The 12,265-nt window shown below is 36.0% G+C and overlaps 1 protein-coding gene and 1 pseudogene across 15 annotated transcripts in view; one reads left to right on the top strand and one right to left on the bottom strand.

Moving 5' to 3' along the window:
* The window catches only part of AAK1 (AP2 associated kinase 1), a 151,884-nt gene that overhangs the window by 27,405 nt on the left and 112,214 nt on the right, over window positions 1-12,265 (top strand). The gene's annotated exons all lie outside the window — the stretch shown is intronic.
* Window positions 10,249-10,364, bottom strand: LOC118606225 (annotated as a pseudogene).

The following is a 12,265-nucleotide window of genomic DNA, read 5'->3' as shown; positions in this document are numbered from 1 at the left end:
TGTCTGTTATAGAGATTGAGAACATATTAGTCGTTGCCAGGAATTAGGGTTGGTGGGGAGTGGGGAAATTGTAGGGAGGTAGATTAGTTGACGATAGAGGGACAGTACAAAGGATGTTTGTGGTGATGAAACAATTCTGTGTCTTGATTGTGGTGGCGGTTACATTAATCAATACATGTGATGTTTGCATAGAACTATACCTACACATACACATACATACAAGTGCATGTAAAATTGGCCAAATCCGAATAAGGTCTGCAGATTGTGCCAATAGCAGTTTCCTAGTTTTGATATTGTACTATTGTTATGTAAAATGTTACCATCGGGGGAAACTGGATGAAGGGTACGTGGGTCCTCTCTGTACTATTTTTCCAACTTCCTGTGAATCCATAATTTTTTCAAAATAAAAAGTTAGGAAAAGCATAAGAAGGAAAACTTGAAGAAGGAGCAGCTGGAGCAGGGAGACCGATTAGTGTTTTCATTTATCTAACAGTATTTTATTGCGAAATGCTATATTCAGATACTGTGAGATGCTCGGGAACTTATAAAACATGGTGCATACCCTTGAGAAATTGTTTAGTGGAGGAGTCAGACATGTTTTAAATATTGCTCATACTGTGTCCTGGTTTTGTATTTGTACAAAGCACTTTGGGAGCAGGGAAAATGGGGGGCAAACTGTTAGGGGTGAGAAGGCTTCTGAGTGACATAGTGATTGGGCTGACTCTGAGGAAAGAGAGTGGGAGTTTGGGTAGCATATACTGGGGTTATGCAATAGTCCAGGTGAGAATAGCTAAAATTAGTAGTGGTAGGAATTGAGGAGTAGGGAGTGGATTCAGACCATTTTGGAATAGTATTGATACAAATTGTTAAGAGTATGTTTAGACAGAGGTTTTGAGCTTGACGGAATGCATGGTGGCTCTGTTAGCCAAAATTTAGAGTATAAGAAGAGATAGGTTTGGGCCAGAATATGTTAGGTTTAGGGTATCTGAGAACTCACGTGGAGAGCCCAGTGTGCGGTTGGTGTATGGAGCTCGGAAGAAGCAGAGCCCACAGGTGAGAGATGTATTGGAACTTACGCTGCATCCACATTGGACCACTTGCCACTTTCTCAGTCATCCATCCTCAGCATGTTTTTTTTTTTTGTCTGTGCGTTGGCCTGGAATGTCCCTCCCCCTTCCCCATCTAGTGAAATCCCATTCCTGTAAATGCCTACTTCAGAATAGAGGCGATGGCTAGAACTTTGCTAGCTTGTGAATTTTGTCCATGGATATTTTCATAGGGCAAAAAGAGAAGAAGGTGAGTAAGCAACCTGCATTTGGAGGTGGCGAGCTCAGGGGAAGGATATGAGCAGATGGAGAGTAGAAGAACCAAGAAAATAGTGAGGCCAGACAAAAGCTTGGTTGCTCAGTCACAGCAGAGCTGACCACACAGAATTAGACATACTGTGAGAAGAAATAGGCCATCATCTAAATTGTAGAAGTGCATGACAACAAAAGATCAGCATTCAGTCTAAGTCCACCCGAGCTCCATCTCATATGTAGAGCTGTCTGACATTGAAAGGTGCCTTGCCAGCCTGATTAATTTTTAATAGTCGATTCTCTGGTGAAGTAGCTGGGCACTGAAGTGCATCAAGGGCAGCTTTTGTTTTTCTGAAGTTGGTCAAAATAATACTTGGGAGTTGGGTTACTGTAACCTTGAGCTCTGGTTGTTCTGAAGGGATGAGATCAGACTCTTTAACTTCCCTGGTTTCAGAAGGCTCTTTACCTTTTGCAGGGCCAGTTATTTTGAATTGGAAGTGAGTATGCTTCCTTTTGGATTCTGTGCCATTATTTGAAAAATTTCATAATGATCCTAATTTTTTTTTTTTATAATCAGAAAAGTTACAGCTATTCCCATTGACAAAATAAACACTTAAAAATTGGGAAAAGGTGTTCAGATATTGAAAATGTCTCTTTGTTAAACTTATAAGTATTTTTTTAATTTCTGTACTGATAAATTATTTTAAGGGATTTCTCAATTGATATTCATATATCCATTTACCCTTACCTTTCTGAACTAACTTGAGTTTGCTATGGTTTATTTTTCTTTTAATCTACTGCCAGATTTAGTTCGCTAGTATTTTATCGAGTATCTGCATCTTTATTCATAAATTGGATAATCTGTAGTTTCCTTTTTCCTCTACTGAATGTCCGAGTTTGGTATTAGGGCTGTACTTCTTGTCCATAAAATTATTTACTTGCTCCTATTAAAAAAATGTGGAAGCTTTTCATATAGTTTTTAAAATGTGAAATAATGTCATCATTTATTGTGAGTTTAGTTTGTGTGAGGCAGTGATTAGAGCCCAGATCTGCATAACTCCAAATTCCGTGCTCATCTAGTTCATCATTGCAGCCACATCAAAGGAGAAAGGTCAGTCTTGGAACCCTGGGTCTCTGTGGCCAGAAAGCCCAGTCATTATTTAACTTATCTTTTTTTTTTTTTAATTAAACTTTAAAGTTTGAAATAATTCAGTTATAGAAACAGTTCAAAAATAGCACAAAAATTCCCATATACTCTTTACCCAAATTCACCAAAGGCTGACATTTTGCTACATTAGCTCTTATTCTATGTATACATATTTTTTTTATAAATATGACAGTTATATATATAATGGCCTCTTTTCCCTAAGTGCTTCAATGTGTAGTTCCTTTAGAAGGAACAAAACCACTGTATACTTGTCAAAATTAGGGAATTGATTTTGATATAATACTGTTATACAATTATTCAAATTTTATCAGTTGTCCCACCAATGTCCTTTATAGCAAAAGAAAAAAAAATGTTTTCTCTCAGTCCAGAATCTAATCCAGGATCAAACATTGTATTTAGTTGTCATGTCTTCTAAATCTCCTTTAATCTGGAACAGCTCTTTAATCTTGCTTTGTCTTCCATGACCTTGACATTTTTAAGGAGTACGGACTAGTTCCTTTTTGTAGGATATCCCTTAATTTGGTGAGTCTGATGTTCCTGTGATTAGATACAGGTTCTGTGTTTTTTGACTGGAATACTGTAGTGATGAGTGTCCTCAGTGCAGCATATCAAGAGGAACATTATGTTTATTTGTGCTACCACTGGTGATTAGTTTTAATCACCTGGTTAAAAGTTATCTGCCAGGCTTCTCTACTGTAAAGTTACTATTTTTTACTTTGTAATTAATAAGTATTTGTGAGATCATACTTTGAGACTACATAAATATCCTGTTTCTCATCAAACTTTCACTCAGTAATTTTAGCATGCACCACATCTTTGGAGGCAAGAAGCAAGGATGCTCAAAGTAAATGCAGACCTTTGCTTCCCCAGCACTAAAGTGAAGCCAGGAGAAAGTGAGGCATTCAGCCTATTAGGCAGGTCAGCCACATAGTATTTTTAACCATTGTCTGTGGCCTTTGAATTTTATATTTACATATGTTAATTTAACTTTAGTCAGTGATTCTTGAGAATAAGGAGTGTATGCTATAACCTTTGGGCTCTTAGTTTGGTTATACAGGGCCCAAGATCCATCCAACCAGTTTATTCTGGTCACAAGTGTCCTTTGGGTCTTTGGCCTATAACTCTGTTCTGTCTTTGACCTTTTGACCCCTTATTTTGCTTCTAATTAAAATGCTAGAGGTCAGAGTAAACTGCCTCTGGGTTGAATCATTTGTGAACAGGCATTGCTCTGGCTACCAGGCCCATCTAATATGACAACTGTCTACTGAGTTACAGTTACATATCCTGTGCTTTGGTAAGGCTGCAGTTGTTATATGAGTCACAGGAGCCAGTTTTTAATATGTTAGAGTCAAGAACTATGTATAATATAAAGAATCTTTAAAAATACAAAGTAGTTTATAATTAATTACCAGTTCTTATGATTAGATGCTATAGAAGTTAAAGAAAGGAGAGCCGAAAGAAGCAAATAAATAAATAAATAAATAAATAAAATTAAGGACTTTTATGGGGGAAAATGAGCCTTGATTGATAGATCGGTAGGGATGTTGTGAAAAGAAGCACATAGGTAAGAATGTGCATACTCTACACAAAGATTAGAATCCATCCTTTCTCGTAAATGGCTCAACCAGAAGCTGAGAGTAGGTAGTGACGTAGTGGTGGGACTTTCTTTTGGCCGATTTCAAGCACCAGGAACATATGTAAGCCATATACTAGCTGTCTCTGTGCTAATTTGCAGGCATTCATAATAGCCATGTCTTTGCTTGTCTCTGGTTATAGTGCTTTCCAAATTTTTAGAGGTTAGCTGGCAAATTGTAACAAAGAAAGTTGGCTTCTTTGGGTCACTATTGATACAGGGAAGCTTCTCCCCTCCCCCATTCTTATTCAACAGTTATCTTGCCCTTTTTCTAGAGCACAGTTTCTCAGTATTACTAAGTTTCTGACCTCACCGCGGTCCTTTGGGGGAAAGCTGGTGACTTCTACTCAATAGACATCAGTGAGTTGAGATATTACAGTAATTGGACATGATAGTGTGCCACTTAGTCAGCAGTCACATTCCTGATAGTTGTGTAGTAATTGGGCATGGTAATATCCCTATTATTCAGCAGTCATATTCCTGATAGTCGTGACCCTGAAAACACAGCTCTGTTCTACGATGTCACCACATACTTCTGTCATGTTGTTAAATATAAATCACTGAATTTAATCATTTATTTGAAATACATTCATATATAAACACATGAATAAATTCTAAGTTATCCCCACAATAACCTGACTCCTTTCAAATTTTTACTTTTCTTGTCGAAAGATGGTATGGAGGTACAGCTCTTACTCTTAGAAGTGACAGCCTACAGTAGGAGTGCTCCTACTTGAACTAGTCCTTACATGAGCCAGTGAATGTCCAGGGATGTATGTCTTACTTGTGAATGTGATTGTGCATGTGTGTCATGGCAGAGGGCAGTCGAATGTCTGTGCTAAAATAGACTTTAATTTAGAAAGTACCACCACCCCACCTCCCTTTCCCCAAAATATTTTGAGTGGCAGAGCCCATTCTAACTTGCACCTTAGAAGAGACTCTTTGTCTTCTCTCAGGCTTTTTATTCTTTCTTGTTTTTATTAATGAGCTTTTACACTTTGGTTTATTACTAAATTAAAAGGAATAAATTAAAATGGAGAGAGACACTATCCTGACAGTAGTGAGAAATGACAGGAGCCACTGAGCTAAAGACAGAAGCATAAAAGCTGCCAGAAGAGTTAAAAGCATTGGAGTCTGGAGCTATTTAATGAGTGAGGGAAGTAGCACTACACACTCTATCTAGTAGCTTCTGAGGACATCCCAATGTTGAGTACAGAACAGGTAATTAATATTTATGATTTCTCCAGCTAACGATAAAAGGTAGCATACAGTTTGGGATCATCAAGATGTGAATAGCTTATCTTGAAAACTTTTATTATAACTAATTCACATTCATTGTAAATATCCAGAAACATAAGGAAAAAATATAAAAAAACAGCTAATATCTTATCACTCATGGATTTAACTACTCTTAGCCTATTAGTATTTAGTTCTTTATGTATGAATAGAAATATAATAATATATTTCTATGTTACGTAGGAAATAGATATTGTATGATATGATATATTTATGCAAAATTTGTGAGAACACGAAGTCTATGTTTTTCCTTTTTATTTTTAAAATGGTCTTAAAAATACATAGCATAAAATTTACCCTCTTAACTGTTCTTAAATGTGCTGTTCAGGAGTGTCAACTATATCCGTATTGTGAAGCTTGATTTTTTTTTTTCAGTCAATAGTATAGTATGAAGATTTTCCCATATATAAGTATAGATGTTCATTTATGGAAATACCATAATCTAGTTAATCAGTTCCCTACTGTTAGATGTGTAGGTTTACAGTTTTGGTTATTAACACTGCATAAAGCCTCTTTAAATATGTGAACCTCCACATTTCATCAGGATGAAGTTCCAGTAGAATTGTTGAATTAATAGATGTGTACTTTATAAAGGCTTTCAATGTATATTACCAAATTGCACTTCTATCAACATATTTAAATGTCTCTTTCACTGTATTCTTGCCAATATTTGCTTTTATAACTATTTTAAGTCCATCTTTATGTTAAGTCAATCTTTAATGAAAAAAAAAAACATTGCAGACAGAGAAGTAAAAGCTAAAGAAGTCAGTGAGAAAGTAATGCATGAGATTATTATGGTTTATAAATTAGCAAACTGTCGGCTCTTTGGGAGAAGAACTTAACATGTAACTATTCACTGCACAAGCATGACAACTCTCATATTAAGACGTCTTTTCATGAAGTATACAAAATCTAAATTGAGCCTCATGAATGAGAAGAAATGCCTCATAATTTGCAGAAGAGAGGTGTTAAATGAGTCTAATTCTCAGAACCCAAAGGGGTGAATCTCAGGATAGGACTGTACTGATGTTTGTGCGATTTTTTTTTTTTTAATGGTAAAGCTTTCTTGTAGTTGTCTTAAACTTTTTTTGTGGATTTTGAGTGCCACAAAGAAGTTTTAAACTTTAAGAGTAAAAATCAATACAATTTTTAGTTACTCTTTTCATATTATGTTTGTAGAAAACTCTTCCCTACTTCAAGGTTATAGCATTATCTTAATTTTCTTTTAGTTGTTTTACAGTTTAGTTTTTCCATTTAAACCAGGAATTGCAAATATTTTTTACCTAATAGGCCACATTACACCTGATAGGAGAGGTGGGTCTTTTTCCCCACTATAGTGTTTTTAAAAGTTATAATTTAAATGCCTTTTTGAAACAGGATATATCGTCTAACGTGCCTCAATTCTCACAACTCCCAGTTGTCTTATACCTTACATATTTAGATTTGAACATTTTATTTTCCCTACATGGTCCTTGAGGACATTTGAGTTTACGACCCCGAATTAGTCAGTCTAGAGTTTATTTTGATATTTGGGTAATAGAGGGAATTGACTTGAATTTTTTTCCTCCAAATGACTAATTAGTAGTACTAACAATTTTTAGTGGGTAATTCCAGTATATATTAAATTCTTACATGTTCTTGAGGTCTTCACATTTTTCTGTCCTTACAATAATAAAATTTTATAATTTTATATCTAAATTATATGTTGTTAAATTTTAATGTCTGGTAGGACCAACTTCCCCCTTATTCCTTCATTACTCCACTCCCCAGTCTTGACTGCAGCAGTTTTCTAGTGCGTCCTAGATGAAAGGTGGAATAATTTTATTCAAAAACAAAGCAGCCTATTGAAATTTTCATTTTATTTTTATTCAGTTCAGGGTACTTTCTGACTTCCCTTTTGATTTTGCATTTAGCCCAAGGATTATTTACAAGAATTTAGTTTCTAAATATTTGCGCATTTCCCCTGAGATCTTTCTGTTATTGATTTTTAAGTCAGTTCCATTTAAGATCATTTTAGTCAGAGAACATACTTTGATTTAAATTCTCTTAAATTTATTGAGAATTGTTTTATAGCTTAAAATATACCATATCTTGGGCTGTAGGCACTTGAAAAGAATGTGTATTTTGCCTTTAAATTGAGTGCTCTGTAAATGTCAATTAGGTCAAATTGCTTGGTAGTGTTGTTCAAGTCTCTTATAGCCTTATTGATTTTTTCTTTGCTTGTTCTAGCAATTATTGAGGGCTATTAAAATCTTCAACTTATTGTGGATTTGTCATTTCTCCTTGCACATCCACAAGGAGAATGTCAACGTTTTTGCTTCGTGTATCTGAAGCTTATTAGGTATGTAGACATTTAAGAGTGTTATGTCTTCTTGATGAATTGACCCTGTAATATTCTTTGCTCTAAAATCTGCTTTGATATTAGTATAGTCACTGCTGTTTTCTGTGATCAGCGTTCGTGTGGCATATCTTTTCCCTATCCTTTTACTTTAACCTATTTGTATCTGTTTAAAGTGGGTTTCTTACAGGTAGCATATAGTGGGATCTTTATTTTTTATGCAGTCTGACAGTCTCTACATTTTAATTGTGTAGTGTGTGTTCTTTTTTTCTTTCTTGTTGCTTTTTTACAATGTTTTTGAGATTTGTCCATGTTTGTTGTATCAGTATGAAGGTAGTTCATATGTCCTTATTTCTGCATGGTATTGTACTTTATAGATACTTCATAATTTATTTATCCATTCATCTTTTGAAGGACAGTTGAATTTTTCCAGTTTTGGCTGTTCACATTCTTACTTGTGCAGGTCTGTGTGTGGATGTTTGTTTCACTTCTCTAAGAGTGGAATTGCACATTTACATGGTAAATGTATACTTAAAAGCAGTGTAGGAAACTTTGTTGCTCTACATTTCAGCAAGCACTTGGATTGTCAGCCTTTTAATTTTGGAAAATGATAGGTTTTTGTGTATTGATTTTATAAATATCTTTCTCACTGAACTTTATTAGTTATTTTAAGCTAATTGTCTTGAGTTTTCCAGTAGACAATTATATCATCTGTAAGTAATGAAAATTTAGTCTGAACATTTTCAGTATTTTTCCCTTTATTTTGTCTTCTGGCTGAATTTTCAAAATAGGTTCAAACAATATATTTGAAAAAGAATTTCATCAAAATAATTAAAATCAAAGTATGTTGACATTCTTTGAAAGGGTGGGCTGACAAACTCAACTCATTTTTCAGTGATGTAGTATAAATGAACTGTTACCAAGTTATTAAGTACCTATATGCTCATTATTAAATAGTATCACAATTTATTCATGTTTTTCATTGTAAACGGTTCACAATTTTGTTTTCATACACACCACTTTATGAATTCAGTGTTCTAACTATTAATAGAGAAATACACAAACTTTTGAAGGAGAAGCAAATTCTGTCATCTGCCCCCATTCAGAAGTGCTAATAATCTTTAAAAGCACTTGAATGCACCTATTTATGTTGCACATTGCAGAAATTCTATGATGGATTTTTTTAAAAAAGATATATGTTTTGTTCTTATGAATAGTTACTGCCTACCTGTCACATTCATTGTCAACATTTACAAGTTAACAGATATGTTTTCATGTGACCCTGGGGTATATATGTGATAGATCGTTGCCTGGAGCAGTGTTTTTCAAACTCAACACTATTGATATTTAGGGCTGGATAATTTTCTGTTGTGGGGTGCTGTCCTGTGCATTGTAGGATGTTAACAGCACCCTTGGTCTCTACCCACTTGATTCCTCTCCTACCCTCCAAAGTTATGACAACCAAAAATGTCTCCAGATATCACCAAATGTCCACTGTGTGGAGGGCAAAATTTCCCTGTTTTGAGAAACAGTGATGTGACAACTTGAAGGGGTTTTAGGCACTACCCAGTAAGAAACACTGGCAGAACATGAGTCCATTTAATTGGTTGGTAGAATTTCCTGGTGGACCATTTCTTGACAGTTGGAGAAAGTGGGTATTGGAGAAGCAGTCTTTCTTTTGTTGCAGTTTGTGGATTCCACATGTCACTTGGTTCCTCTGCTTTACTTCCCCACCTTTTCTTATTGCCTCTCTGTGGAAGAAGAGAACCAGGAAATGGTAACTGGAAGTTATTAATAAAATGTTAGGGGAAAATGTCAACAGATCTCTTGATGATATCTTGCCCCAACGTTCCTTTTTTAAGCTCCATTAGACTGTCTGTGGTCATTATGGTTTGAAATATAGAACCCATGTTAATTCTCTTGGTTCCAGAATAAAGTGATTTATGCCATTTAACATGGTCTTATTTCTTCTCCCTTGGTTCACTGTGGGTTTTAGAAATGACACTTCTATACCTCGGTGGCAAATGGCAAAATCTCTTAGCCATTTGTACAGAGATTGCATGGAATAGCAATCTGTGGGATCAAAGTGGAGTTGTGGATATCAGTAGACCTTATTAGTTTTTATTGATTTCCAGTTATTTTATGTTTAAATTGAGCCAGCTAACACAGGGTGCTGAACAGGGCTTCATTTTTTTTGCTTTTCTGATTTAACCTTTTGAATGGAGTCCTTTATCTACCTTATACCTTAAATTTACCTATTTCTCAAAGTCATTGAGAGTAATAAAATTTCTGTGGTATTTATGTTAACTTCTTAACTATAAGTATGCTAAGTAAAGTTAAAGTAAATGCTCTTTAAAATCTGAACGTACAAAATGATTTGCCTTTCCAAACCTTACCAGTCCTTCAGAATCCATCCAAAATTCCATATGTCCCAAGAAACTTTCCCTACCAATTCCGCTAACATTTGTCTTTCCGTAGGCTTACATTTTAAAAAAAAATTATTTATTGTTATTTATGCCTACAGCACTTGGTCTTCCTAGGTGGTCTCCCATCCAAGTACTAACCAGGCCCGACCCTGCTTTGCTTCTGAGACCAGACATCAGGCTTGTTCAGGGTGGCATGGCTGTAGACTATGGACTGTGGCTCCATTGGGGCATGGATCCAGGACCTCCTGCATGTAAAACAGATGTGCCAACTGCTACACTATGGAACTACATCCCCATAAGCTTACATTTTTTTTTCTCATTGTTTCATGTCTTATCTTTTCCAGCAAATTGTGTTTTTTCAGGAGGATAGGAGTGGAGATTTGATGGGTTATCACATTTTTATACTGTAATTAAGTCCTTATTATACTTTATCTTATTTGACCTTCCTACTAACTTGAAGATTATTAGGATAGATGTAATTATATCCATTTTACAACTGAAAACAGGGCTTTAGAGAAGTCTTTCCAGCATTATCCAATTAATAGGTGGTTAAGCCAAAGGTAGTACCTGTTCCTATTAAGTATGGGGATTCCTAACTAGAAAAATTGTGCAAACCTAAAAACTGTTTTGATTTGTTTTTATATTTGCAATCTGCAGAATCTTAGTGTTGCCAGTTAAAGTACTGAGACATCTAAGCCTGCTAGATGTGTACAAGGTTAGTGGGGATGGCTTATGCTGAATCACTCCTGCGCTGGCTCAAGGACAGACACTGCGGAATAGCAGTCTGGGAGTGGGTATACGGACTCTGATTATACAACAGTTTCTCTATATAGCCTTCTTGGAATGTGTGCTCTTGCGTGTTCTTAGGCACCTTTGCTGACCAAAGTCCCTGATGTCTTCTGCTTTAATCCTTAGCATTTCTGCTACTACTAATACAGTTTTGTAATACAAGCTGCTAAAAGTGGGTGTTTTAGGGACAGGCTCCAGTATGCACTTAAGTGATCAGGAAGTTACTGTGTCTTGTCCAGCATGGAAACTGCAGAGAATAACTCTGCTGGTGTATGTATATTAAACTCATAGAATGGGGGACGAAGTTCCCAGTTTGTCTGTATGTCTGACTGTTGTTGGTTGTCTCATGCATTGAACATAGTCATATGGAGGTTTTGACTTACTCCCCTGTCTTGGCAGAGTTAGCTTCTGTAGATTATTTTATTGGAACCAGTTGGACCATGTTTTCTTTTAATCATACTGCTTAACTTTCCTCTGGAGAGACAAGATGGAAGCTACCTTGAAGCAAAATAGGAGCTGCTAACTTTCCTCGCCTGAACTGCCTCATTCAGGGGCTCTGTATGTGTACCTGAACGTTTGAGGCAGGCCACGCCTAGAGATTGCTCTCTGCTTTGAGGGACACTTGTGTCGGTTTCTTAGATGCAATACTCCTTTACCTTCTTTTAGCTGGAATCTTGTATCTCTTCTATCCACATTCTCTAGGTTTCCTCTTCCTGCTGATATTTTTTCTAGGTCTTGACTCAATACCTCAGTGCTTGAGCACTAGCCAGTTTCAGAGTTCATTAATTGTATTCTCCACTCTGTCCCGCATACAGTCTGCTGCTTGTCTGGGCTCTATTTCTTGACTTTGGCAAATCTCCGCCTAGTGTTAACTTGTTGCCTGGTCTATGGACTATTCAATTTCTGTCCAATCTGATACATCTTTGTCCCCCACCTCCAAGGCATTCAGTGAAAATCCTGGTTTCTCATCTGTACTCTGACCCTTAACCCCAAATGAGACTGGTGGTTACTTTGTGATTAGGCTCCAAAAAAGAAGACTGAATTCATATGTACTATTTGAGCATACTGTTTGTATGTCTCTCAAGACTGATTCCACCTTTTCTAAAAGATATCTAAAAAGCAATGGAGGTACTTTTGAAAACCAGAGGCTGTATTTTTGGTAGTAGTTCTTTCATTTATTCTGTTGGAGGATCCAGGTTGAGCTCTTTATAAAATATTCTCAAACTTAAGTACTGGGGTAGTCCTAACAATAGTAAACCTTGATTCACAGATCAGGTGTGCCATTTGATAAATATAACGTACAAGAACTTGATAAAA

This window comes from Rousettus aegyptiacus, unplaced genomic scaffold, assembly GCF_014176215.1.
Source record: "Rousettus aegyptiacus isolate mRouAeg1 unplaced genomic scaffold, mRouAeg1.p scaffold_m13_p_7, whole genome shotgun sequence".
In the NCBI taxonomy this organism is placed as follows: domain Eukaryota; kingdom Metazoa; phylum Chordata; class Mammalia; order Chiroptera; family Pteropodidae; genus Rousettus; species Rousettus aegyptiacus.
The sequence above is the reverse complement of the archived record's forward strand: the minus strand, read 5'-3'. Positions and strand labels throughout refer to the sequence as shown.